Below are 27,152 nucleotides of genomic sequence, written 5' to 3'. Positions count from 1 at the left end.
AAGGGTATTTCAGAATAAATAATTCAACCTGTTCCCCGAGCAGGAATCGAGAAATACAATGATCAGCCTTTAAGAACGGAGGAAGATATTATGATATTTATATTCCAAGATACAGAAACTCTCCGAGTTTATACATCAATAGTGAATGTGATTGCGCATGCTCGCCAAATCTGGTACTATTCAGTAGAGCAACAGACGGCAACCCAACTGTAAGAATGTTGACCATTTAGATGTCTGAAGGTCAACTCAAATGCGCAGACATGAATTTGCAATTAATATTACCCAAAGTCGGATAATTTTAAGATGAAAGTGTCAAGGATCGTTTATTGCAAATTTTCATAAGCGCACTTGATGCAAGGGAATTCTAATTATGGACATAAAGTGTAAAATGAGATCCTAACCACTTTATGAGAAAACCGGGTATCGAACCGGTAACATGACGACGAGGTTACCAATACAACATCTGGGAGGCTCATTATATGTCCCTAGGATCCAATATACAGATTGTTATCAAGATGGTTAGGAAACCTTTCTTACCACCTTTTAAAAATTCTGAAACGTATGCGTTTCTGATAAGTCTGGCCTGTAAAATTTACTACTCAATAAATACCAAAGATCTAAGTTATTGACTATTACCTAAGGACCTTATCTCGATTGCTCTCCATGGGACATGCAATGCCTTATAAAGCTGCTGCACTTCAAAAGGATCCACTTGCCTTTGAATTGAGCAGGAAAAGAACACAATGACTGCAGCACCATTGATTCTAGCCTTCGTCGCATTTCTTTTCTTGGTCACCGTGTGTGCGGGATGTGGGGATATTATGGATAAGGTAAGCGCTCAGGTTTGGCAGAATACTAAATCAGTGTAAAGACTACCATTCCGGTAACACACAGGAGGATCTTCTATGATTGTATTCAATCTTTCCTTTTCGAATTGAATAGAAACAGAGTGTGTTGGGTGATTTCACAATATTTTGAAAATTCAATTTCAGAGGATGATATTGGCATGATGTTGTTAAATTTTGAATTCAAATTTAATTGATAATGTGAACATGATATTCGAACACAATTGAACAGAATATAATGAAACTCAAACGTCTAAGTAACACTAATGGGGAACATCAAAATGTACGACATTCAAAGGAGGGATAGCTTAGGTTTCCTTAAAAGCCCTATTTTTGCAATAACGTTCTTATATTTTATGTATTTTAATAACTTAGCATTACATATGACATGAGATGACTAAGTTATTTTTGTATATGAAAGTTTTGATTGATTTGCTTCTTTGATTGAATTATTTTATTTTGCTTTTTGTATTACTTTTGGCTAATTTGCGAAGATGGGGATGAGAGGTGATGTGATGAAATTGATGAATGGACATTCACAAACATCCATGCCTAGGCCAGGATTCGAAACTGGAACACCTTGCGCAGTAGTGCGATGAGCTAACCACTCCGCAACGGAGGCTGGCAATACAAACATTTTAAATGTTTTCCAAGCTCAATTTACCATATTTTCAGATACGTGCATTATGCGCAATTCTTTCTAATTTAAGTAAAATTATGCAGATTGAGAGGGTCTTAAATTACTAGAAAGATTCTAGAAACAAAATAAATGCAATTAAAACATCATCTCCAAAATCCATTCCGGACGTGGTGGAGAAAGAACGTAATACATTTTCTGCACACGATATAAATGTATCGTTTCTTTTTAAATACTGCGAATTATTTCAACACTGTTACCACAGAATACCAAAAAATTCCAATTTCTCACATATTCCGTTATTTGAAAGTAGTAACTTCTACATAAAACACCCTCACCTTTCTTGCCGGAAATTAAAAATGACAATTACATGCTTCCTGAAGACAACGAAGTTGACCATTTGGTTATTTATGTTACCCAGGATAAAAATATTAAAATCATACTCGATTTAGCTTTAGTCTTTAGTATCAGGTGAACTCAATATACTTGATATATTTCATCAATTTACTCTTTAATAATCATTCACACTGACACTTTAAAATTTTCGGGTATTACTGCACTGGCGGCGACCACTAGCACATCTATGGCTCTTGTAATCCAGTATTCTTATCTTATTAATCTTCTCTTCAATATATCCTTACTCCTTATTCGACTATTAGTCGTCTATATTTTTTATATATCCTCCGCTAACTAAACTGTGGAATGCATATTGTGCAACACCAAATTTCGTGCGATAATTGTGAATACTGGAAAACCCTTTTTATGACCGTGATGTTACGCGTTAATAATATTATTATTTTATTTCTTTCAAAAGAAGTCTTAACGTTTAAGCGCCGACATATAATTTGTAGACTTTGTAAAATTTTCCGTGTTCACTTATTTAAATACCCTAAATAAATCGTATTTTCTTAAAATACAGTTTTATCGATTCTTTCCATTAAGCAAATTTTCCTCCCTGATGACAGAACTTTTCTTTCTCCCACTTCCCTCGAACCAACCCGCTTACTTACTCAAAATTGCAGGAATTACATCCAAACTAAGAACGTGGAGGAACTTGAAGGAACAACTCGAAAAACAGGAGCCCAATATAGCAAGCTCCTTGAATGAGCTGCAAAGTGTCATTTAAAACCAAATTACAACACAAAAACTGTGAGCAAGTATGTTTCTTTGTATCTCTATTGATGTTAACGAACAACATATATCAAATGAATTAAAGACGCCGAGTCGAGGACCCTAAAAACAATCTATCCTCATTGAAATGGTTGTCATATTTCTAAGAAAGTCTTCGATGTTGCCAGCTGCAATTTGATCTTATATTTACTTTCATATAAATATTCATATATTGGAACTCATGGGTGATACTTTTTCAAGTGTTAATACAATTTTTAGCTTGCATGTGAAATCAACATGTCATTTACATTACAATATCAAATACGAGAAAAAGGCATACCATTACAAGGTAATGTACCCGGGAATATATGTGGGAACCGCAGCAACTGTTACAAGCCAGGAAGAGAGTATGGTTGTTCCCAGACAGTACAAAACCAAAAACAAAACAAACATAAATCACAATCAAAATTTATCGACAAGCTCGGCAATGCCCATTTCCGTTCGTCGGAGCAAGACCTCTGCCTTATGTTGTGCAGTGCCTGAAGCATCGTGACGGGCGCTGGGAGGTCATCGGGCTAGGATAACTGGTGAAGCACGTCGGGTAGATTGGGTGGGGACGGCGTCATGGTGACGGTAGGAGTCTTGTGAGGCTGGCTTCCTATTGGTCCGTGCTATGGGTTCAGGTCGGCGGAGCGCTAGAGTTGTCTCTAGGTAGGATGACGTAGGCTGCATGGAGCGTCGAATTGTACTGGGTGTGGCTCGTCTATGTTGGTCCGATATGGCACCTCTGTCCTTCATCACCGCCAGAAACAGGGGATAACCCCTGTAGCTGGCGAAATGACTTTTGCGGTAGTTTGCACACGTCGGTGGTATAGATTGATCCTTGTTAGGCCAATCGTCAAAACGGTGTTCCGACGGAGTAGACGGACGGAGTAAACCTGTAGGCTATACTGGACAGTCAGGAGGTCGTGGATTGTGTCGGTTGCCAAATCCTTGGGCAACTGGTGGATCATAGCCTTAAGTTTCTTGGTAGCTGAGGAACCACAGGCGTGATCAATTCGCTAATGTGCCAGGTTTTTCCTGATTTTTGTGAATCCTCTACAGTCGTGTGTATGGATCCTACAGCATCCTTTGCTGTACGTAAAAGTGATCTTCTCTGGAAGGAGGGCCTGTATTTAATCCGCTAGGGAGAAACCTGTATGATGGAATGCAGTGATGCATGGTGGCTTGCGTGTCGGGTTCACACGTTTCGCCAAGATTGGAGCTGATGGCGTCGTCGTAGGTAGCTGGTGTTCTGTTGTACGTACCAGAATTGTTGTGGTTGTTGGAAGTTTAGCTAGTAGGATAGGTAACTTTCGATGTCCACTGGGTCGAACTTGGTGTCTAGCCCAGTGATTCTAGTTATTCCCTTTTTCTGTGGATTTCTGATTATTGCTTAAATTTTTTTACTCCCCTCTTGGCGTGGGTAAATATTTTCGTAAAATTTCATGAGGCCATCTGGTCGAGGAAAGAACGGAAGACTTGGCTGGAGGCGGCTTCTTCCTGTTGTCGTCAGGGTGATATTGGAGAGCAGCGTGGGCCCTCCCTGCAAAATACTGCTGCTGCGTACTTGAGGTGGGTGCAACAGAAGTCGAAGCTGATCTAGCTGTAGTTGAGGTGGTCGAAGTGCTCGGTGTGGGCTGTTAGGAAGACGTTTGTCGATTTCTCTGTTGTAACTGTTCCATAGATTTAGACAGTCTGCATCCACGGAAGTTGGCGAGGTGATCTTCACCACAGCTTACGCACTTGGCGGGACAGCGGTGGTCTATTTTAGGGCACTCTGCAGTCAGATGATTTTGAGCACACTTCACACAACGTGGGGCTGCATGACAGGTGGTGGATTGTGTCCAATCCGCTGGCAGCCGGTGGTCGGTACGACACTATTTGAACACGGTAATACTGGAGGTATTCAACGTTTTACACTGTCGATGATTTTTCCCCTGCGTAGACATGTGCAAATTCTACTTGCTTTTCTTGCAAATAAGCAATGAGATTCTCGTGGTATGTTTCTCCGCGGCATTGAATGCGGATGTTTTTCGTAATGTAGTGATTTAGAGGAGGTTCCTGTAGGCGGGCGCAAGCGACTGAAGATGACACGAATCTGTGTGCTATGACTTGTTTATAGACGAAGGTAGGAGGTGCCCGGAACACTGGAGTCGCGGGAGGGTGAGAGGGTGGCCGAAGCAGATGCATCGACCTGCATGTTTGTTTCGTCTCGGTTACTCTCCTATCATCAGTTGTTGAGAGATTGAGTCCTTGGTAGGGATTCGCACTCTCGAAGTTGGTGGCCGGAGTCGAGGCAGCTGGCAGCAGCTTTCCCGGCCTGGCATGGTTCTTCCATCTGGAAGCCTTCGTGATCGACTTCGGCTGATCTCGATTGGTAAATTTCAGAAGCTCGTGGGGGTGTGAGGCAGATTCTTCAGCTTATTTTGAGTATGGTGCTTATGCATGTCAGTTCGGGGAGGCTTTAAGCGAAGTGCGAAATTGCTCGTATGTCCTTTCTGTCGTTCACCGTAGGTAATTTGAAATGTAGGAGTCGGTTCTGAGGGGACTGCCTGGGGACTGAGGAAGTCATTATCGACAGTGTAGGGGCGGAGTTTGGACTCCGTCGTCTTATTGGCTCGCTCTGGATCCTGGTTTTATTATTGACTGGAGCTTTGTATGTAAGAAATAATACCCTGTGTACCTCTGTAATGCTGTGTTCTGTAAGTACTGACTCTTCTAGTTGGAACTGGAACTCTTATGTTGAGCTGATGTTCATTTCATCCCTGTTGAATGGTAGGTCCTGTTTGGCTTGTATGTGGTGTCCCATATTCATTCGCATGGTATAGGGTATACTCCTGGAATCCGAAGCTCCAGGTTATCATTAATTGAGCGGAGAAGAGTTTTGGTCTTGAGTGGTGGTCTGAGTATGGTCTTTACTCTGTACCTTGCGAGAATCCTACTAAATTACCAAGAGATGTGGCCAATAAAAGGTAAAGCTATTTTAGTTGGACGTTCTCCTGTTTTGCTGTAAGCAAGGCTCTAAGCGGTGAGGGGGTCACATCTTCATGTTCGGATGGTCCTGGTGGTGACGAATTGGCCCTTGTAATGTTCATAGTGCTGTCCAGGCTTGGTCTCTGCTGAGATGTCACTGGCTCGTTGATTGTCTTGTTGAGTCACTGATGATATAGCCATTCTGTTGTAGCGTAGATCTAAGATGGTTGATTTCTGAATGTATATACACTATGTCTGAGTGCTCCATCTAGTATGCGGAGGATTAGGATCTCCAGTAAAGGGAGGCAGCCATCTTCATTTATCTCCATAGTAAACTTGATGTTTAAATGACGGGTGTAAATGAATTCAAGAATACTATGTACAGTCGGTCGTCCATGTGGCCAATCGAGGAATGGGTCATCCACATATTTGTAGAAACAGGATGGTGAATGCGGTGTCTTCTTCTGGGCTTCGTGTTCAAAATGCTGCGTGTAGAAATTCATTATGGCCATTCCGTCGGTTTATTCATAATATTTCCCATTGTAAGGGAAATATGTCGAAGAGAGCGTGTGGCAAAGAAGTCTACCTTGACCGCCGGAAGTCCCAGTGTGTCTTTCACTGGAACTGTTGTGAACAAGGAAACAACGTCGAAGCTGACGAGGATGTCGTTTTTGGAAACCTTGAATTTCTTCAGTTCCTGGATGAATTTAGTTGAGTTCTTGACATGATGTCAACATTGTTGAACTAGATGTTTAGCAGGGATTGAGGTATTTGGCAAGACGGTACGTAGGACTGGCTATAGCAATGACAATGGGTCTCAAGAGTATCCTTGCTTTGTGTATTTTTGGTAGACCATATAATCTGGGACGCTGGCTGCCATGGGCTTCAATTAGAATAAAATTTCTATTAACTTTGGTTTTAAGAATTACATGAGCAAGGTATAAATAACATAATTAAACAATTAATAGAAGTCAGACATCCGTTACATTAGTGAGAATTCATCTTTCATGCTTAATTTGCTAAACATTTATAAGAACTTCGTATAACCATATTTAAGATAAATCATCATTAAGTAATTTAGAAACCAAGTAGTTTAATGGAATATGTACAATAATTTCATTTACTAATGTTGAAACAATTGCATAGTCCGAAATGATTGTCGCTTGATGGAGGTGGAGTGCAAATGACAAAACAAAATGTAGGGAATGTTGAAAAAATGTATAGAGTTTGCCACTGACGGCGATTGTGTTCCAAACCGGGCGACTAGGTGCTAAAGGACAGTTTATACCACTGCGTTACCCCCACACCCCCTATACGCCTTCATGGCGTGGTGCTATGCACAGGGGAACACTTTACCTTTTTTTTATACCACTTTGTTGATGAGATTTAGCATAGTGCTGTGGCAAAAGTGGTGGGGGGATAACTGCCTTCCTCGCTCCCACTGGACTGAGCCACAGAAATTAAAACCTGTTTACCTGTACACTAACTGTTGTGAGTAGGGTGTCTGGCAATGTGGCAGACACTATCGTGTCAGAATCATAGGCTATATATATATATATATATGGGAAGTATATATATTTCATGAAACTGTGATTTAAGATCAGTCATGCCACATTTTACTATTTATTTTACTACTCCTAACGAAATGTTCAGGTCTACAGGTGTTAGGTTTCGAGACCAATTTCGACCATTACTTGAAGGAGTGAAATATCGTGGAAGGGCAGCTGCTTTACTGGTTTTAATTTGTCCGTATTTTACTGATTTTAACCTTTATGTTTTAACATCTTTAATTTATAAATCTTGTCCATCCTACTGAAAAAACACACAATACAGTGAAAAGTAGAAGCCAAAAATAAAGTACACACCACAAATGAATATTGTTGTTGTAAAATGTTGACGTGTTACACAAGTTATGCTTAATCGAAATAGCTTTCCATTTCATTTTATAACAAAAATGTGAGATTAAGGAGTTTTTAATTTTAAATGAATTTTATGTATAAGAGGGTCTGTGGGAGCGGATTCGGTGCCCTGTGGAGGCACACAGTGTTTCGGATACCATTATAAACTGTAGGTTTGGTACCAATCTGTGCACAAAGTATACTTGAAACAACAAATCAATGTAAACTAACAGGGCCTGTAAAAATGTCATGAGACGTGCACTGCTTATACACATTGCTGAAACATAGCTATATTTGTCAACAAATTTCTCTATTCTGCATGCATCTAAATGAAATGTATTTCCGGCGGACTAAGAATGTTAGAGGTACAGTATACTGTTCAATATACTTTGGCCTATAACCTGATGTCAAAATTATTTTTTCCCGTAATCAGTTAAAAAAAGAAGAAAAGGGAAAGTAGCTATTTGTTAACATGCAATTTGAAAATCATCAGACCCCCATGCAGGCTACGTCAGGACGTGAATCATCAAAGTACCCGCAAAATGCCTGGTATGTCTGCCATTAATGTAGAAAAAAATACGCACCTTTTGCTAATACTTTTGGAGAGAATAAAATTCAATGCACTAACGCCGGTCGTGTTTTCAGCGGGAAATTTGAAATTCTGCATGCTTCTAAATGAATTTTTATATGTTACATTTTATTTTATATTTACTAATTGTCAATTATATACCTCTAGACTCATGTAGAGCTCAAAACATGTATCTCCGATCATTATTCAACTTACAGTATGTTAAAAAAAAAACATTCTTTGAGAAAATATTCCTTGTGACAATAACTGCTGTAGCAATGTTCCATGTCCCGTCCATTAAGGGTTAGACAATTTTAGGCCATAACTGTTAATTTGTCACAATACTTTCACCTACAAATATATGTTTCGTCATTTTAAAATCTAGGAGGAAAGATAAATTATTCTTGTCAATTAAATTCAATTTTATTCTAGAAGGAAAAATACAAGCTTCTATTCAAACAAGGATCTAACAAGAAACAATCCAGGCAATGAATTTGAGCACATACCACTTTAATAGTAGGTCGAGTCCCGATTAGTCTTTCTGTTCATAAAATGAACTAAACATTTCAATCATTGAATTTAAGAGCAAGTGAGATACAGTGTATTTTTTTTTCCATTAAGACCCATACTGTTAGTGACATATTGTGCTACACATCCTTGTAATGGAGTGTAAATATAAATTAAACAACACTGATCAGCGTATACACGCCTTAAGGAAACTTCGAACCTGGTGCATAATATGCTATTTTAACACTATCATATCTTAAATCCACCACATAAAATTAGGCATCAAAATATAATAATTTTAAATGTATGTAATTATAAGTTATATTTTGTAGTTCCTGCAGGGCAAGTGAGCCAGTGCATGGCAACAGGTGAGTGCATCCCTTTCATGATACAAAATGCTGTCACACTTTGACGTTTTGTAAAAAGAAAATAATTAACGTCCAAATAATTTTATTGCATATTTTGACAAAGAATAAAAGTATAAACATAACGTTAAATTGATGCTACATCAATTGATTGTTCATATAAGTACTATAACCTCATGTGGCATCCATGTAGTCAGTGTAACACACAGGCTAATATAGTGCAAAATATGCATATTAAAAGTAAACGTGTGTAATGCACTGCTATCTACCAAAGCAATATTTTATTCTGATAGTTTTAACTCGAGAGTTGAATTAGGATCAGTTTCTAAATATGTTCTCACTTGGAAAAAGTGAGACAAGTAAGATGACGTCATACATGAAACATGAACCTTGGGTGTTAAGATACTGTTGAGAATTCTGTCTACTGTTTTCAGTAGATCAATAGACATTTTAAAACATGTGCTGTGTAAGGTTTTCAAATAGATATAAAAAAATATTGTCAATCAGGGACAATGAAAAGTTTTATTTTCCAGTAACCATGGTAAGCTAGACCCACTACATACGTTGCATACTGAAAATAATACTTTCACTTGTAGATTACTCTACATGTATTGTAGCTGTACATTATATCTTCCTGATTAACATTTTGTAATATCTATTTGGCAACCAAGTGACGTGCAATAACAAAATAATAAAATAAAAGAAAAAAGGGAAACAGATTGTCCTCTCTCCCTCAGGGTATTAATAAATATATATTTGTCTCAAGCATTTTTTTGTCATTCATTTCAGCTATTATACAGTTTAACATTGTGATGACACCACATTCCTTACCTTCAATAACAATAAATTCACACTTGACACACTTAGCAAAGAAATAGTATAAAAGCTGCATGTTCATTAATGCATATAAATCACCTCAAAATAAATGAAAATAAAGGAGGGAATATTCTTTACAGTAAACAATGACACATGCATATGACTAACTTTTCTTGGGTTAACCTGGTCTGCCAAACAAGTAAACTATTCAGAGCAATTATCTTTCTTAATTGGCTTAGAACATGTATCAGTAAACATCTGCAGTTACAATCACACAATGCATTTTTTCATAGCTTTCTGACCTATGAAATTATTTTAGGGTGCAACTCATCTGAGGATAGGTGTGTATTTATTTAGAAAAGAAAGCAATAGCAACCATCTGTTCTTTTTTATCATTTCAGAAGTACATAGAAATATGAAACTCATTATGTTAATGCATAGAATAAGTTCATACAAATCCAGACACACACACATACCACACGCATGGCCGTATTTAGAGGAGGGGTTTAGTTTTCAACCCCCCCCCCCCCAGAAAATTCTGGCATGTTGGATTAATGGGAGTTCAGAAACTAAAATTTGTAACACATTCTAAAAAAGATATATTTCGCAGTTTCACAAAAATACAACAGAGGGACAATTGTGAAATGATCGAATAGAATTTTCAAACATTTTCAATTCTGAAGTTTGAGCGAAACGGGTTTAATTCTCACAATCGCAGCTCACCCCCGACCCCTTCATTTCACTTCTGCTCTCCTCTTTCCAGTACTGAAAATTCCCATTCTAACTTTTGAATTTCCTGTTTGATTAGGGTTTAAATTCCCCTTTATAAGAGTCCAAACCCACGACCCTTCACCCAGCGGTCGATATAGTACACACATTTAACCTTAAATGCACATACTTGTGTAGTGCATAGTGTTTATATATCGTGCTGTTTGGTAAGTAGGACAATATGAGCGTCGCAAAGTAGGATCGAACTGGTCTATAACCCCCCCCCCCCCAAATGACATCGTTTATTGCAAGTTACAAAAAAGAAGACAGTTTGTTAGCTTTATTGTTAATAATGGAAATAAAGTCCAGTTAGTTAGTATTCGAACAGAATAACCAAAGGAAAACCTCTTTAGATCGAAAAATTGAGGTTAAATTACAGTCAGCTGTTATGTTTTACAATTTAATCCAAAGAATTACTCGTTTCACAGTTCTCAAAATTCCAAAAATTAAGTTTTATGTGAATGGTCAAACAACATAATCCTTATGACTTAACATTTCTCTCTCTCATTCTTAAAGCTTTTTCTTACGGAATTCGTCAAACTTAATAACAAAATATAATAGCTGTGCATTTCAGTACACACTGCATGAAACGTAAGAAAACAAATAAAAACAGTTGTGCTGCATATTCACAGTTCTGATGGATAGAGTTGAAAGTCTCCTCAAGGATAAAAGGAGAGCAATAATAATAATACTAATAATAATAATAATAATACATCTGAAATCAATTATTTATTTATTATGAAATTTTAATTATTTTTATTCATTAATAATCTGTATTGTTATTATTTATATTATTCAAATTTCTTGCCACCCCCATGGGATCAATTATGAGTGAACCATCCGATTTTTTTCCCTGCCTACGGCCATGTCAAAGTAGTCATTGAAGCAGCAGAGCAATTACAGTATGTGCGTGTGTGTGCTTGCTGTGGGTTTGCAATACTTTTAATTCATCTTGCTCTGATTGTTGTATTAGGCTGTTAAGTTTCAAATGTATATCTTTAAAATCAATAATGCTATTTATCATTCTTTATTGTCTATTTCCTATGATATGTGATGTCAAAATGATTTAACTTACACAACAGTGGCAATATCTCAAATAAAGAACTGAATAAATTTTATTCAAAATTAAGCATTCCTACAAGTTATGTACATATAAAGCGAGTGAAATAATTCAATAAACAGGCCAGCTGGAAATGATTTGTACAATGCATCAAAACAGCAAACATTACTAAAATAAATGCTTAAACATATAATTATTAGTTAATGACAGGACGAACCTTAAAATGTACAATATTTGTATATTGGCATACAGCAACTTTACACATAGGCTCGAATGCTCGTCCTCGTCCTAAACGCCAAATATAAGAAACACGCACACCACAAACGGTATACTAGAACGCTGAATGCAGAAGTCTGTGTACCTGAAAAATGTGTAGAGTTCATTCACGCCAATCGAAAAGAAACTAACGCCTTTAGTGGAGAACTCTCAAAATGACCTTAACATCAAAACGGGTGTTCAGCTGCACTACGTTCCAATATATGAAACTTAATATTTAGTGCTACCCTAGATCACACTTTTTTAGAGATTATTAAAGACCAAGAGACTGTTAGTAACACATATTTCTTAATATTTCAGTGCAAGACACCAGAAGATTGCTGTTCTGGTTATTGCGAGTATGCTAAATTAGGTGCTGATTCCGGAACCTGCTTCCCTGAATCGTAAAATAAGGTAACGTGAATGTACGTGAGTATACTATTAGTCAAAATTCCCGTGTACCTTAATAGTTTTGGTATTTCACTCATTTTTCAAATGTTATAAACTCATTAATACATAGACATGAATTTATATTCTGTTTATATAATAAAGGGGTCCCTAGTTTGATGCCCGGTTGAGGCACAAGTGGTTCGGATCCCACTTTAAACTATAGGTCCAGTCTCGATTAGCCTTACTGTGCATAAAGTGGACGAACTTTGGTGTAAATTTGTATTGCGGAAGTTTGTTCCGTCAGATCATTTCTGTAAGATTCCACGCAGACCAATATTTCTCACAAAATAAGAGATCAATATAAAGTCTTAATGTAATTTCAATAATTTTTGCTTGATATGTTTGTACGGTGTTCATCAAATGTTTCAGAATAAATATACAAGGGTTGGATAAAAAGTAATGGCAACATTGCTGTCCCGTGAAAGGGGTGAGTCACAGGGCCACAAGCTTTTCGTGGCTGGTAAAGGAATGTCAGACGAGGAAGTATAGTGAGTGGGAGCGATTGTATGTTTTTCAGTCAAAAACAGCAGTGCTCTGAAGCAGAGGACGAGCGTGCAAGCGCCCTAACAATATGTTTAGGCAAGAAGAACAACGTCTCTCAAGCAGACGGTCAACGCAGTCTACTTCTGCACCTTCTTGAAACACCACCTTCGTCTCGCATTAAGAAGGAAGCGACGGCACGGTGTCCCATTATCCTGCTTGACAATGCAAAGTGTCACACTGCGAACAATGTGACGGCGCTCCTGCATAACTGGTAGTGGGAGGTACTGGAACATCCGCCGTATTCACCGGTATGAGACCGTGTGAGTACGACCGTTTTGTCAAAATGAACGAACCACTGGGCGGGAAGCACTACGACACGCGCGAAGCCATCATACGTGCTATAGGGCGGTCACTGATGGACATCGACAGAGATGGACGCGCTGACGGTGTACGACGCCTTCCATACGTGTGACAGAAGGTCGTAGAGATGAGGGGCGATTACTTTGAAGAAATGTAACACGTGCTCCTCTGCCAATACCGTCAAGTACCAATTATACCAATGTTGCCATTACTTTTTATCCAACCCTTGTATTTTTACTAAGCAACATTACTTACAGAAGGCGTTGGTGTGTTGCACATGAAAAATAGAAATGTGTTGAATATGCGAAAGCAATGGCGAAAATTATGCATGTGTATAGTAAAGTACTAACCAACATCAAAACATTTTTAAAATATATGTGAAATTCAAATTAAAAACATAAATTTTGTTCGAGGTGAGAAGGAAAAATTAAATTAATGACAGGTATAAGTAGACGAAACCAATGGACAAATTTGTATACATGTATCGATTGAAGAAAGCTATCTCATAGTGAAAATTCCAATAGCTCTTATAGGGAGAATGATTACGTCACTTTTCTATCTTCAATATTCAAGATTCACCTACGCGACAGTTATATTGCGGTAAGGGTCATGAAGAAGAAGAAGAAGAAGAAGCGACAGTCATTTTCCTATCATGACATTCTCGAAAAAGAAATAACGAATATTATATATATTATACTTGTAATTAAAGTTGTTGAAATTAAGAAAGATAATAATCGCAGAAGATTTCTAAAAAATAGAAAAATAATTTGGATAATTACTTATAAAATATGGAAGCTGGAAGAGAAAATATCCCAATTACTACCTTAGAAACAATCAGACTGAAGAATGTTGTATAGCAACGAATCAAAAAAAATTTGGGCTATAAAGGGTGATTTGTAATTCGACGTATTCATGGAAAGGGGTAATACTAAAGTACAAATGCAACAGATTTGACCCTACGCACCGGGGGTCGGAAATCAATAGGTTTCGAGTTATTGCAGTTTGTAGATTTTCGTGACATATTATGACTTGCGACCAAAAATTACTAATTGTGAAGAAACTACTCCACACTGTGTACTTAATTGACACGTTGGCAACAGCTGACAAATGAGTGACTACTGGGAAAATAAATCTTGCCCAAAATTCCAATACCCACAGAAAGAAACAGTCATTATACCACACGTTATGATAAAAATTGAGAACTATCATTTAAATCGAAGAGTATGACTAAAAAAATGGTAACACACGTAGCTTAAAAATTATAGTAAAACTTCCTCGTTTCATAAGCTCTCCAAAAAGAACAAACGTTGTCAACTGTCACACGGGTTTGGGAAAAAAAATCTGAATAATAAGCACAGAGCAAGTAGCGGATTTTCGTTTCTTTTCATTTACGTTAGTGTTCGGTGATCTGAGGGAATATTCGCGGACAAACCCCAGGCTCACTCTCTCGCTCAGTTCCGTAATCAGTTACCTTCAACGATTGGGAGTTTGGACGTCACGTTATTAACTAAACGCTCACAAGAGCTTCCGTGTCAAATGGCTGCTTTCGAAAATGGAGAATACGCGGATATACAGAGTAATCACAAATTCCCATTAACCCCTATCCCGTGTCCACATCGTCATAGATGGTCGAATTGTATTAATGTGAGATCCTGGCAGTTGACAACTCGGAGGTAGTGTGACTATTCGTTATGATTAAGTCCAGAGTGTTTGATGTGTACACCATCGTTTTCATAACAGAGTACGATTCTCCGCCATCTACGATGGGAAATTCTCCTCAACATTGCTGGCGTGTTGGCAGTAAATGCACGTCGAACAGCATCCTTAAGTTCGTAACATGGTGAGATACGACATTTGATTCACAGCACCGTCAAAGAAATATGGACCCACCAAGTGGGTTGCAGACATTGCAGCCCAGATCATGACATGTGGCGGGTTGTGTTCAAGTTCTTCATAACAATGTAGGTTTTCTTTACTCCAGAAATAAATGTTTCTCGCTTTTGCACTGCGATATATTGCACACTCGTCCAAGAAAAACACTTTACCCCTTGAAGGAAGAGTTGTAAAGACATCGAACATTCGCCCACAAGCCTGATGACGATTTTGCATGTCATTATCACTCAATTCGTTTACATACTAAGGTTCAAATGCCTTTAACTTCAAATCCTTCATCATATGTTTTGTTATGTCGAGTATGAAACTCCCAATTTCTGTGACAGCTTACGAATGGACTTTTTTGGCGAACGTTCGACAGACGCTGCAGCCTCCACACACGTTTCCAGTCGTGTTGATGGCCGTCCTGGGCGGGGCTTATTTTTTATGCAACTAGTTGCAAAGAGCTTTTTCTCCCACTGTAAAATGTTGGTTTTGGTGTGGAAGGTATCTGAAACCTTACAGTGAAATCATGCTGAATATCTCTCATTGATTTTCCGGTATGGGGTCGTTCGTGAGACCACGTGCTCATGACGATCCGTTCCTCATCAGCCATGATTTAGATGTAGATCCTGCAACAATACAAAACAACAATTCATTAACATCTATGTAATACATAGTGGGTAATGGGACTTTTTGATCACTCTGTAGTATATTGTTACAAGGTTTTGTGATGGTGACGCCGCTGCAGCACGAAGAGAATACCAAAGGCGTTTCCCTAACCACCATTTCCCTGACGTAAGCGTGTTTGGTACGACACATCGGCGCATTCGAGAAACGGGATCGGTTCAACGAAATCGTGCAGTGTTTTCGAGCAGACGGCACTACAAGAGCTGTGGCGAGGCGACTTGGCTTGACTCAGTGGAAAGTCTGGTTCAATGTGCATACAGCATGACTATATCCATACCATTACACGCCAGTGCATGCTTTAAGGAGGGAGATCCTGTCAGAAGAATGTTTTTTTTATCGATTTTTACTAAATACCGACACTGAAGACTCCCATCATCTGACAAGAATTCTGTGGACGGACGAATTCATAGATGGTATTACGAATTTTCATAATGAGCATTTTGAAAATCGAAAGAAACGGCTCATCAGTGTGGAGTACTTTTTTCACAATTAGTGGTTTTTGGTCACAAGTCGGAATATGTCACAAAAATCTACAAACTGCAAATAACTCGAAACCTATTGATTTCTGACCCCATAAGGTCAAATTTGTTGTAAATGTGCTCTAGTACTAGCCCATTCCAGGAATTGGTAGAATTACAAATCACCCTGTATAAGAGACGGATATCGAACAATAGACGAAACATGCACGGTTTTTACTCGTTAGTTCCCCAGCCATTTGTCCGGCCGACAGGGTTTTTACCCGTTGGTTGAAGGCATCGCTAATTCAGGATTTTTGCGGAAAGTTGAAAGAGGAGAGGTTTTTACCGAAACCCAACAAGGACCTTTCGTTTGGTCATTACCAGCGTGTTCAGTAATTTAGGCGGCCCAGGGTTTTCACTCGGGTACCTAATTCTCACTGTTAAAAAGAAGCTCTGATTTATTCACAAGTTATGATTGATTTTTTTATTTGCTTTATTTTACTTCGCTTTTTGTGCCACTTTTTGCTAATTTGCGAAGCCGGGGATGAGTTCTTACATGTTTCAATATATGAATGGAAACTCACAAACATCCATGTCGGGATTCGAACCCGAGACCCCAGGCGTCATAGCAAGATTAGCTAACCACTCCGCCATGGGGGCCGGCGATTTATTCACATTAATCTACAGCATCGATACTTTATTTAAGCTACACGTTAAGGAAGTGCGTTCAAGAAGATACGTTGATACTGAGCTGGTGACGTGAATAGACTGAAATAAATTCCAGAGGATATCAATGCAAAATTACAGTGAAATCAGATTGATAATAGATTAGAGTGATTGAGTAGAATGCATTCCCGGTTAGATCCTCATTTTCATGACATTTTATTTCTTTCCCGTTTGATTACAACAAGAGCATTTTAACATTATACGTATATAAAGAGTTTTCCAATAAGAATGATATGATACTGAAATTAACTGGCTACTATGCTTCAAATGTTATAACTGTCACTAGTTGTCATTTGTGTTTAGTATACTCTGACAATTCATCATGTCTAATACACGCTTCAGAAACGTTTCGTTATTATCCAAAAACGTTATGAAAATAGGCGATCTTTTGTGAATACTCAACGTGCACTTCGCGAAAACTATGGTCCACATAATCACCCTTCTGTGCTTGCTATTCGTCGAATCGTTGACAAATATAAAGGGGATTTTACTCTTCACGATGCAAAAATACCAACAATAGGTCGAAATGCAAGAAGTGTAGAGAACATTGCTGCTGTAAGACGTAGCATTCCAGAGGTTCCAAATTTATCGATTCCTCGTCGTGTTCAAGAATTAGGGATTAGAAGAACAACAACTTGGCGTGTTTTTGCGAAAAGACTTGGGTTTACACCCATATATGATTGTTTTGATCCAAGAACTGAAGCCACTGAACCATTGTAAACACCGTGACTTTGCTGCTTGGGCTTTAGAGCAACTTGAAACGGATCATAATTTTAGGTAAAAAATTATGTTCTCAGATGAAGCTCATTTCTGCTTAAGTGGATATGTTAAGAAACAAAATTTTCGATTTTGTGTGAAAACAATCCTTAAGAGATTCAAGAGAAGCCCTTGGACACGTAAAAGGTCACACTGTATGGTGTGGTTTATGGCGTGGTAGCATCATCGGACCATTAGTTTTCCAAAACGAGGTAGGAGATGCAGTTACAGTGACTTGTGAGCGGTATCGATTGATGTTAACAGATTTTGTGTGGCCAAATTTAGATGAAATTGATTTGGAGGACGTATGGTTCCAACAAGTCGGTGCCACATGTCACACTGCTAATGCCACTATCGACGTATTGCAAGAACAGTTTGGTGAAAGAATAATTTCAGGAACTGCAACTGTTAGTTGGCCTCCAAGAAGTTGTGATTTGACTCCTTTAAATTGTTTTTTGTGTTTTTTTATATATATAGTCTATGCAAACAGACCACGAACCCTTGATGCATTAAGATTGAACATCGAACGCTGCATTCGTGACATTAAGTGCGAGGTATTGCACAAAGTCATCGGAAATTGGGTTAATCGAATACACTCGCGTGCACGAAGTCGAGGTGGACACTTAAGTGATTAGTTATTGAAAACATAATGTAATATACTATGCTTCAATATAATATATAAATTGTTTGGTCGCATCTGAAATAGTTTTTATTTTATTTCATTGTAAACTTATATCGTTCTTATTGGAAAACCCTATATAATAGGAATGAAAATGAGCACATTCTTCTATATTTGGAATTTCCTCAAATTATATACAAGCAATTAATAAACTTCCAGAGGCAGGCTGGTACGTAGGAGTTCTTCAGAGATTTGAGGAGGCAGATAAGTAGCCAGATCTAGAAATGTTCTGTGGAGTGCACAACATGTTCTGTAATGTTGTAAACATATACATTGTTGATTGAAATACACGACGTATGACAGCCACTTAATTAAATCATCCTATTCAATTATGGAAAGCACTAATAATTTACGTTCTAATAAGAATAATGAATAATTCTATTTTCAACCAACATGCTTAGGTTCCAGATAGTATTAAGCAAGGGTTAGTAGAGGTATAGAGAAATTATTGGATACATATTTCTGTAAGACATATTGTTGCTTCATAATATTTTTTTGAATTCTACATCTCTATAGATTGATTGATTGATTGAGTTGGAGTTTTAAGTACACTATATGCACAGTAAGGCTAATCGGGACTGAACCTACAGGTTAATGTGGGATCCAAACAACTATGTGCCTCCACCGGGTATCGAACCCGGGATCCCATGATTACAAGGTGACAGCGTAACCACTGCACCATCGGGGAGGCCTACATCTCTATAGACAACATCAATGTACTCTGTAATGGTTTACTTCTTTGATGCTACGAATTCCTAAAGAACGATATTTTCTAATCTAGATCTATGCGACCAAGTCACAAATATTCGCAGTGGAGTCCAGCATAGTAGAAGGGAAAATACTTTAGACCTAACAATAGACCCGTTAATTGACATTAATGGTTTTTTAATTCATTTTCGAGGGGTGACGCTATTGTTATTTAATCAAGCGCCACGTGGCGACACGTGTCGGGGGTGGAGGAGGAGATGAGTCATCGATGACTCATGCACACGTGTGAGTTTGAAATTAATGGTTTTCCATTAGTGCACAAAAGATACTATTATGTATTCCGTTTTTGACCTAAGCTAACACTATTGTTGTATTTTGTATATGCGTTTCTGCCGGATATGAGTCACAGATGATTTATACTGACGTTGGAGTTTGGAATTAATGGTTTCTCCATTAAGGTACAAAAGACACTATTATGGAGTTCGTTTTCGGACTATTCTAACACTATTGTTGTATATTATATATGCGTTTCTGCCGGATATGAGTCAGGGGTGCTTTATGCACACGTGGGAACTTGGAATTAATGGTTTTTCCATTAAGGTACAAAAGACATTTTCGGGCTATTGTAAGGCGTCACGTCCGGCCATTTTGGCGTCGGTGGTGAGTTATATTTGGTATAATTAAGGATCCGGATTTACCCGTATTCATCTGGTGCCGACGCGTTCGATCGGAGGTAGAAGATATTATAACACATGTTCGCTTTAAAGGCGAAGAAATTGAACGATGTATCCTATATGAAAACGAAGTATGCGAGCAGAATCCATGTTATTAATATTAACCTGTTACGGAAGAACCTGTTATGTGGTTGCATTCATCGGCACCCCCAAACCGCGCGCGTTCATGGACACGTGAGGAGAAAAAAGGTTCTCTATTGTTACGGCCCCCATCGCTTGGTCTTCTTCCGAAGTTGAATGGAAGTCAAGTGTCGCCAAATTTTTACACACGAGTATTGATTTTCTTTGAGGTTCCAATTTTATTTGGTGGAAGTAATCTACGCGGTATTTCTGCCGCCTTTTGTAACATTGCAAAGACTATTTAACCTAAGGCGTAACTAATTTGGCTGAACTAGGAACATTCTGTTCCAGTATCTACAGGTTAAAGTGGATGCGATCCACTATTTGCTCTTATTTCTGGGTTGCGAACCACGGCCCATTTGATTATTGGGTTATAAACATCAGGATTCATGTAAAATTGACCAGATGTTTTTACTGTTAAGAGACAATATTTCGCATTTTTTGTGTATTTTTACTCAGAAAACGCTATTTGAACGATTCAAGCAAGAGTTCGCATGGGAATTTAGACACACAAACTGTGTTTCTTCAACTTTAGCTGAAATTTAGGTTTATTTTTTACTCTAATATCACAATTTCTTCTATTCAGGCAACATTTTTTATTAAATTTTGGACTCACAAAGACATTTTTCAACTTTTAATTTGTTATTTTAAAAGTTTATTTCCATTTTTTACTCTAATATCACAATTTCTTCTATTCAGGCAACATTTTTTATTAAATTTTGGACTCACAAAGACATTTTTCAACTTTTAACTTGCTATTTTAAAAGTTTATTTCCATTTTTTACTCTAATATCACAATTTGATCTATTCTTGCAGAAGTGTTTATTGCAATTTTGACTTGCAAAGATAATTTTTTCAACTTCTTTTATTATTTTTTCTATTTATTGCCTTTTGTATCTTATATTTTTAATTCTTAACTTTGAGTTTTGTTCTTTATTTAAAAAAATTCTCTAATCACTAAGGAAGAAGTACTTTTAAGTAAAACTGTACCCACAAAGTTTATTATTACTATTATTATTAGTATTATTATTATTATTGTTGTTGTTTTTGTTTTGATGTAGTTGTTGAATCTTGTTGTTGTTGTTAGGGTTTATTGACTTCCACTACGCTATTTTTGGTTTGCTTCGTAGGAAAGTTTGTTTATTTTAGAGTTTCCTCGGTATTTTCTTACTGTTAGGGTAGGTAAAGTTTCCTAAATATATGAGTAGGGTTCCATATATTCTTGTTCTTGCATGTTTTTCATATGATGTGATCACAACAACTCTCCAAGTGCTTTTACTGCATGTTTCCATTTTTATTGAGGCTTAGTGATTCCTAGAGCCACTTTATGCATGAGAGAAAGCTTGAAAATTTCGATCTCAGATAGCCGTCAACCTTATGTCAGAGTATTTTCGAGTATATTTTAGACTTATTATGGGGCAGTAGAATATCACGGCTTGCTTATTTTTTAAGTATGTTGCGCAGTTATTGTATTTTTGCTTTTGCTTTCTAGATAAACTGTATGAAATGTTTAATATTTGTACTTTTTTTGCACTTATAAGAGGCCAAACTTTTACTGTAACTAAAATTATTATCTCTCTAAGCACTGAAACCCCTTTACCAAGAGTACTATAACTGAATGTTTATTAATATTGTTTCTTTCATCCCTTAAATATAACTACTTAACAATATAATGACAAATCACAGGACAAGACGATGTTAGCAGATGACTACGTGGCTCTTAAGTCCACCTGCCAAACTTTTCTTACCATGCTATTTACCCTTATAGTCTTTTATTCGGGGTACGTGTCAAGTACTACTTGACTTTTTGAGTGTTTGATTAACACCAGGGGTTATTTGTATCTGTTATGCTGTATTATTTGAGGCTTCTTTTTTATTCTACAATCACTATATGTCCCTGAGAACTAAATTTCCACTGACTGAAGCTTAAAGCTTAGGCTCTACAGCATGTTGAATGGTTAAGCACTGGTCAATATGAATTTTACAGAGGCTAGTAGGAGGCATAGGAACACACGCCAGAGCCTTATTAGCGTGCAAGAAGCATTTTCAGGGAGTACTACGAGGAAACGAAGTTGATTTTTTTGAGGGCTTTACCAGTTACACAGCCAATATTTGCTATTTCAAGTAACTACATGTACCAAAACATTTTACAGCCCAACACTAACTAGACTTCAATTTATATTTTATTAGGTGCTAAATGTAGCAAGAACACTGATTGTACATACTTTTGAGAATCCAACTATTTCAGGATTTTTTCTATGTACGCATATTTTTATTGATTACTAACTTTAACAGACCAATCAGGAAGACGCCAAAATTCACTAAACTTAGTACTATAGTGTATGTGATTGCATGAAAAGTAGAAATTATAACAACCACAAGATTTCGCTTTTTTTGCTTTTGGGACTAATCGTGACGCTGAGGATGAATGGATGGCCAAAAATCTTAAGGACTGGATGTATTTTACCATTACAGACGCCTATGTAGAAACACTAGAGTACTGTTAGCTTTCAAAATTGAGGTTATACTGTACTGTTTTTTTAAATATTTCGTATTTGGCACGCTTAACAAGTTACATTTATATCCATTTCAGGACAAATATTGCTAAAACTCTCAAATTAATGTGTACAACTTTATATTTCTGCTATCAAAGGAATTAACAATCCTATTTTACAAACAAAGGGTATTGTTTACACTTTATTTACTTCAATCTGAGACTAATATTTTACAGTAATTGAATCATTCAGCCCTAGTCAATATTTTACTGCATCAGAAAGTTTGTTATTAATCTAATAAGTATCCTATTTTGTGCTATTCTAACGCAAACGTTGTTTAATTCACTGGTTATAATGCAAACTTTTGCACAAATTCGATATATTCACTACCTTCAAACCAAACAATTGTACTTATTTAGCGCATTTCATTTATATTTCTTGTAATTAACTTATGTTTCTTATAATTAACAAACTAAACTAATTACTTTGGCATGTTAAAAACCTTATTTTTTACTATTTCCTATTCTATCAGGTTCTATATTGCTGTTTTTATCAATTATGTAAGACCACACTCTGGTAAATGCACATATATTCTCTTTTATACACACGCACGTCACACACACACACACACACACACACATTTACACACTTATACGAACATACATCTGACGTTTTTCAATATTTTGCTATGAAGTTTGCATCCACGCTATTCAAACAAGGGCAGGCAATGTAGTATTTATGAGTATTATTAATCCCAAAGTGGTGTTTTTGGTGTCCAAGTTCAGATGAGAGGCTGCTATGTGCCTTTTGCAGGGGATTGCATGTGAAGTGTATGCATATTGAGCATTATTGAATGTGTAGGCTTCCAAGTTTTGCTGTTATTTTCCTATAATTCTGTGAGACTGTAGAGAGTTCTCCCTTTTCAACCAGTTTTCTTTCATTGATTGGATACTTTTTGGGAACTTAGCAGTTTTTTATGTTATGAAGCAGATTGTTGTAGAATATTTTGCATGGTCTTTTGGGATATTGAGTGCCTGCTGTAACGGAAGTAAGTATCTTTCCTTCTTGTGTTGATGTTCTCGTGTAGGTTTCCTATTTTCGGTCAAGTTGCAGTAGGGAACTTAGCAGTTTTTATGTTATGAAGCAGATTGTTGTAGAATATTTTGCATGGTCTTTTGTGATATTGAGTGGGTGCTGTAATGGTAGTAAGTATCTTTCCTTTTTGTGTTGATGTTCTTGTGTAGGTTTCCTATTTTCTGTCAAGTTGCAGTACTTAGAATAATCGCTACTGCCTTATTGATCTACGAAGCTCCTTTGAATAATCATTTGCATGTGACCCTATACTCCACGTTGTACTTTGTTCTGGGAGCTATCTTTTGAAGCCTTGGCATTCTGCTAGTACAGTATTATTATCGTAGAGGTAAATTAGTTCGTGAAAATATGTATTTTTCTGATTAACTATAGTCGCTTAGTTGTTCTAGCAGGTATAAGTAGTTACTGCTGATGTTGTTAATTTTCTATTCGCAGGGGCTATGTATGATGTAGCGTATTTGTGTTGGCTGTCCCTTTTATTCCTATGTTGTTGAGTTTCTCCATAAGCATGTCCTGTTTTACTCTATTCCATGCCTTGTTGCTGCTAGATATCTGAGGTATGTTGCTGGTTCATATCTGAGGTAGCTTGTTTGACTATCTATTATTTTTGCTATGGCTGTGGCTATTGATGTCCCTTTCTGAATTCCATGTTGGTTTCTGTTTATCCTTGTTGCTGCTTGTTATCTGAGTTAGGTTGTTTGACTTCAGGACTATCCTTTTTTAACTTTATTGTTGATTGCTGTTTTGTTTATTTCCTTATTTGTTTTTATTTGTTTACTGAATCTATTATATCCGGCAGAAACGCATATATAATATACAACAATAGTGTTAGAATAGTCCGAAAACGAACTCCACAATAGTGTCTTTTGTACCTTAATGGAGAAACCATTAATTCCAAACTCCAACGTCAGTATAAATCATCTGTGACTCATATCCGGCAGAAACGCATATACAAAATACAACAATAGTGTTAGCTTAGGTCAAAAACGGAATACATAATAGTATCTTTTGTGCACTAATGGAAAACCATTAATTTCAAACTCACACGTGTGCATGAGTCATCGATGACTCATCTCCTCCTCCACCCCCGACACGTGTCGCCACGTGGCGCTTGATTAAATAACAATAGCGTCACCCCTCGAAAATGAATTAAAAAACCATTAATGTCAATTAACGGGTCTATTGTTAGGTCTAAAGTATTTTCCCTTCTACTCAGCATTTATCTCTGTGAGAACGAAAAATTTTGTAGCATGACCCACACAGACTACAGGAATTCTATGGATTGAATATACTCTCACAAAATTTACAACAAACAAATCAAATAGCCTGCAATAAACAACGTTATTTGTGTGCGCTGCTGAATGCTATATTTTGCAAATCCAAAATTACTTACCTTTGCAAGTATTTTTAAATGACTTTACAGATAACTGTTTAATGATTAAGCTTGCTAATAAATTAGTTACACTTGAACTTTTTACCAACCAAATGTGTTTTCGGTTACCAATCATGGAAAGCAAGACAAGCATTAGATTCTACTCACATACATAATTTTAACGGTTTACTTATACATTGCCAGTGTTTTTAATTACCTTCTCTCTCCTATCCTGATTTCCCTGACATTTCCAGGTACCCCAGGATTTTCAGGCCATTGAGATCCCAGGTAATGAATTATCTAAAGGAAACGGTTACGATAACTGACTTTACCCTGGCAGCACCTCTGCTGGCAAAGTATTGTTTCCATGGAGTGTTTCTCTCATACTGGATTAACTTCACTTAAATCTACCTGCACAAATAGAGAATGGATAATTTGTAACATACGTAAATGTTTAAGTCGATTCATACTACCTTCCTCTTCCTTGTTACATGTGTGTGTTCTTTACACAATACAGATAGGATGTCAGCGGCATTTGTACTTCACACTGGTCATCTCCTTCTATCTCTTGTAAGAATTACTGATAGAATTGAAAGCTTTAAGGGTAGTGGTTACCGTTCAGGAAAGTCAACCTCATATTCACCCATAAAATACTAGATTATCATGAATAATAGTTTTATTTATGTTTATTAATCACTAACGTACAATTTATTTCAAATTACACAAATTATTTTGGAGTAAGCTGCTTGTGATCTTATGCCAGACTATGTTCTTCATTAGGCGAGAAAATGTAGAAATACAATGTGCCGCCAATTCCAACATATATTTCAACAGATTTTGCATTTTTAGTGTGACATATTTCTAGTTTCAAGTTTTATGTATTAGGGTTGTAATGTTGTTATTCTGTTACAGTATATCTGAAAGTAGCTATCAAGCGGCCATGTTGAAATTTCATATTATTTGTGTCTTTGAATTTCATTTGAATTTATGAATGGAAATGCTAGTAAAATTATTTTTATATTTTTGAGTTAAGGATCTCTCCTGTGAAGCTGAAATTGTGAAATTTGGCCGAAATTTGAGTTCAAAGAAAGTAAGATCCTTTCGTATGCTTTTAATAAGAATCACAAAGGATGTGTACAATTTTGGTATCATTTTATACCTAAAGTATTTATATTATAATAACTTAGTTCAAAATATAAAAAAATAAACCCATAGGCGTGCGCACGCTAATGTATCTTTACGTGAATTAAGGTGAGTTTGAATTGCCTATCTGGACAATACTATAGTTAATTGTCATAATAACCTCATGTTCCTTCTTCACCGTTTTATGAAAATATTTTAACATTAGTAGATTCTGATATTCCGTTATCACTTTAGCACAGGTGTTCCTATCATTATGACAAAATTCACCTTATTAAATAAATCTGTAGGTTCAGTTTTCCCACACTTTCTATTTCGTGTCATTTTATAATATGTACCTGGTCACTTGATTGTTAATACCTTGTTTTATATAATTTAGACGGTCGAGCTCCAGCTTTCACAGGCAATGAAACTTTGAAAGTCTATATTATCTTTCATGTATTATATTTGTCAGAGTTAGACATTCTGCACGAATATTTATTTTGATTGTTTACTTTCATTATTTAAATAACATAAATATGACCTAAATGATAGAAATAGGTGCTAACGAAAAACTAGAGACCTTGTGTTAAAATTTCATCTTCATATATACCTAATAGTTTCTGAGAAAACTAAACAGGAAGCTTTTATAATTAGAGTCCAACAACGACCTACCGACCACCAGTCCACCTAGTCTGGCTTCAGATCTCCACGCCCCCCTGGTGTTCCACGTGGGAGGGAGGCCAGCAGTCGGTACGTAAGCCAGGGCCCAATATTGGGCTGTAGCGCTATAGGATTACTTACTAACATTATTCAGGACAATAGAATCTTCTCTTATGCACACCCAAAATTATTCCTATGTTAGATAGATATATACCAAATTGTGAAAATCATTAAACAGCTTTCACCTATTAACCGTAATTTAGCCTTATTCTTGTAACAATCACATATCCTTATTTGTTTCACTTTAAGTGCAAAATTTAACAAACAATCTTTTTCAATCTACATTTGTCAAACATTAGATTATTTTATTTATTCACAGGCTGATTAATGGAATGCTGAATTGTCCAAGTACCACGTGAAGATAAACCGAGCCCTTTAGGAATGTTCATTGTAAGGATATTACACTGAAGAGAAATATTTGTTAATGTTAACTTCTTTCCAGAAAGTAGAACATTTGTACATTAAAATATT

At 36.9% G+C, this 27,152-nt stretch overlaps 1 long non-coding RNA gene across 2 annotated transcripts; it reads left to right on the top strand.

Annotated features, from left to right (window-relative positions):
* The first annotated feature begins 730 nt into the window (after positions 1-730).
* LOC145994353 (uncharacterized) lies at positions 731-27,152 on the top strand. Of its 2 annotated transcripts, none has more exons than XR_014442341.1 (3): positions 731-830; positions 12,166-12,258; positions 27,001-27,152. It is a non-coding gene; the product is annotated as an uncharacterized LOC145994353 (long non-coding RNA). The 2 variants fall into 2 exon arrangements; XR_014442342.1 differs by having other exon boundaries at positions 12,166-12,269.

The sequence above is a fragment of the Lepisma saccharinum genome, chromosome 10, assembly GCF_977018435.1.
Source record: "Lepisma saccharinum chromosome 10, izLepSacc3.1, whole genome shotgun sequence".
NCBI classification, from domain to species: domain Eukaryota; kingdom Metazoa; phylum Arthropoda; class Insecta; order Zygentoma; family Lepismatidae; genus Lepisma; species Lepisma saccharinum.
This window is presented reverse-complemented; position numbering and strand designations above follow the sequence as displayed.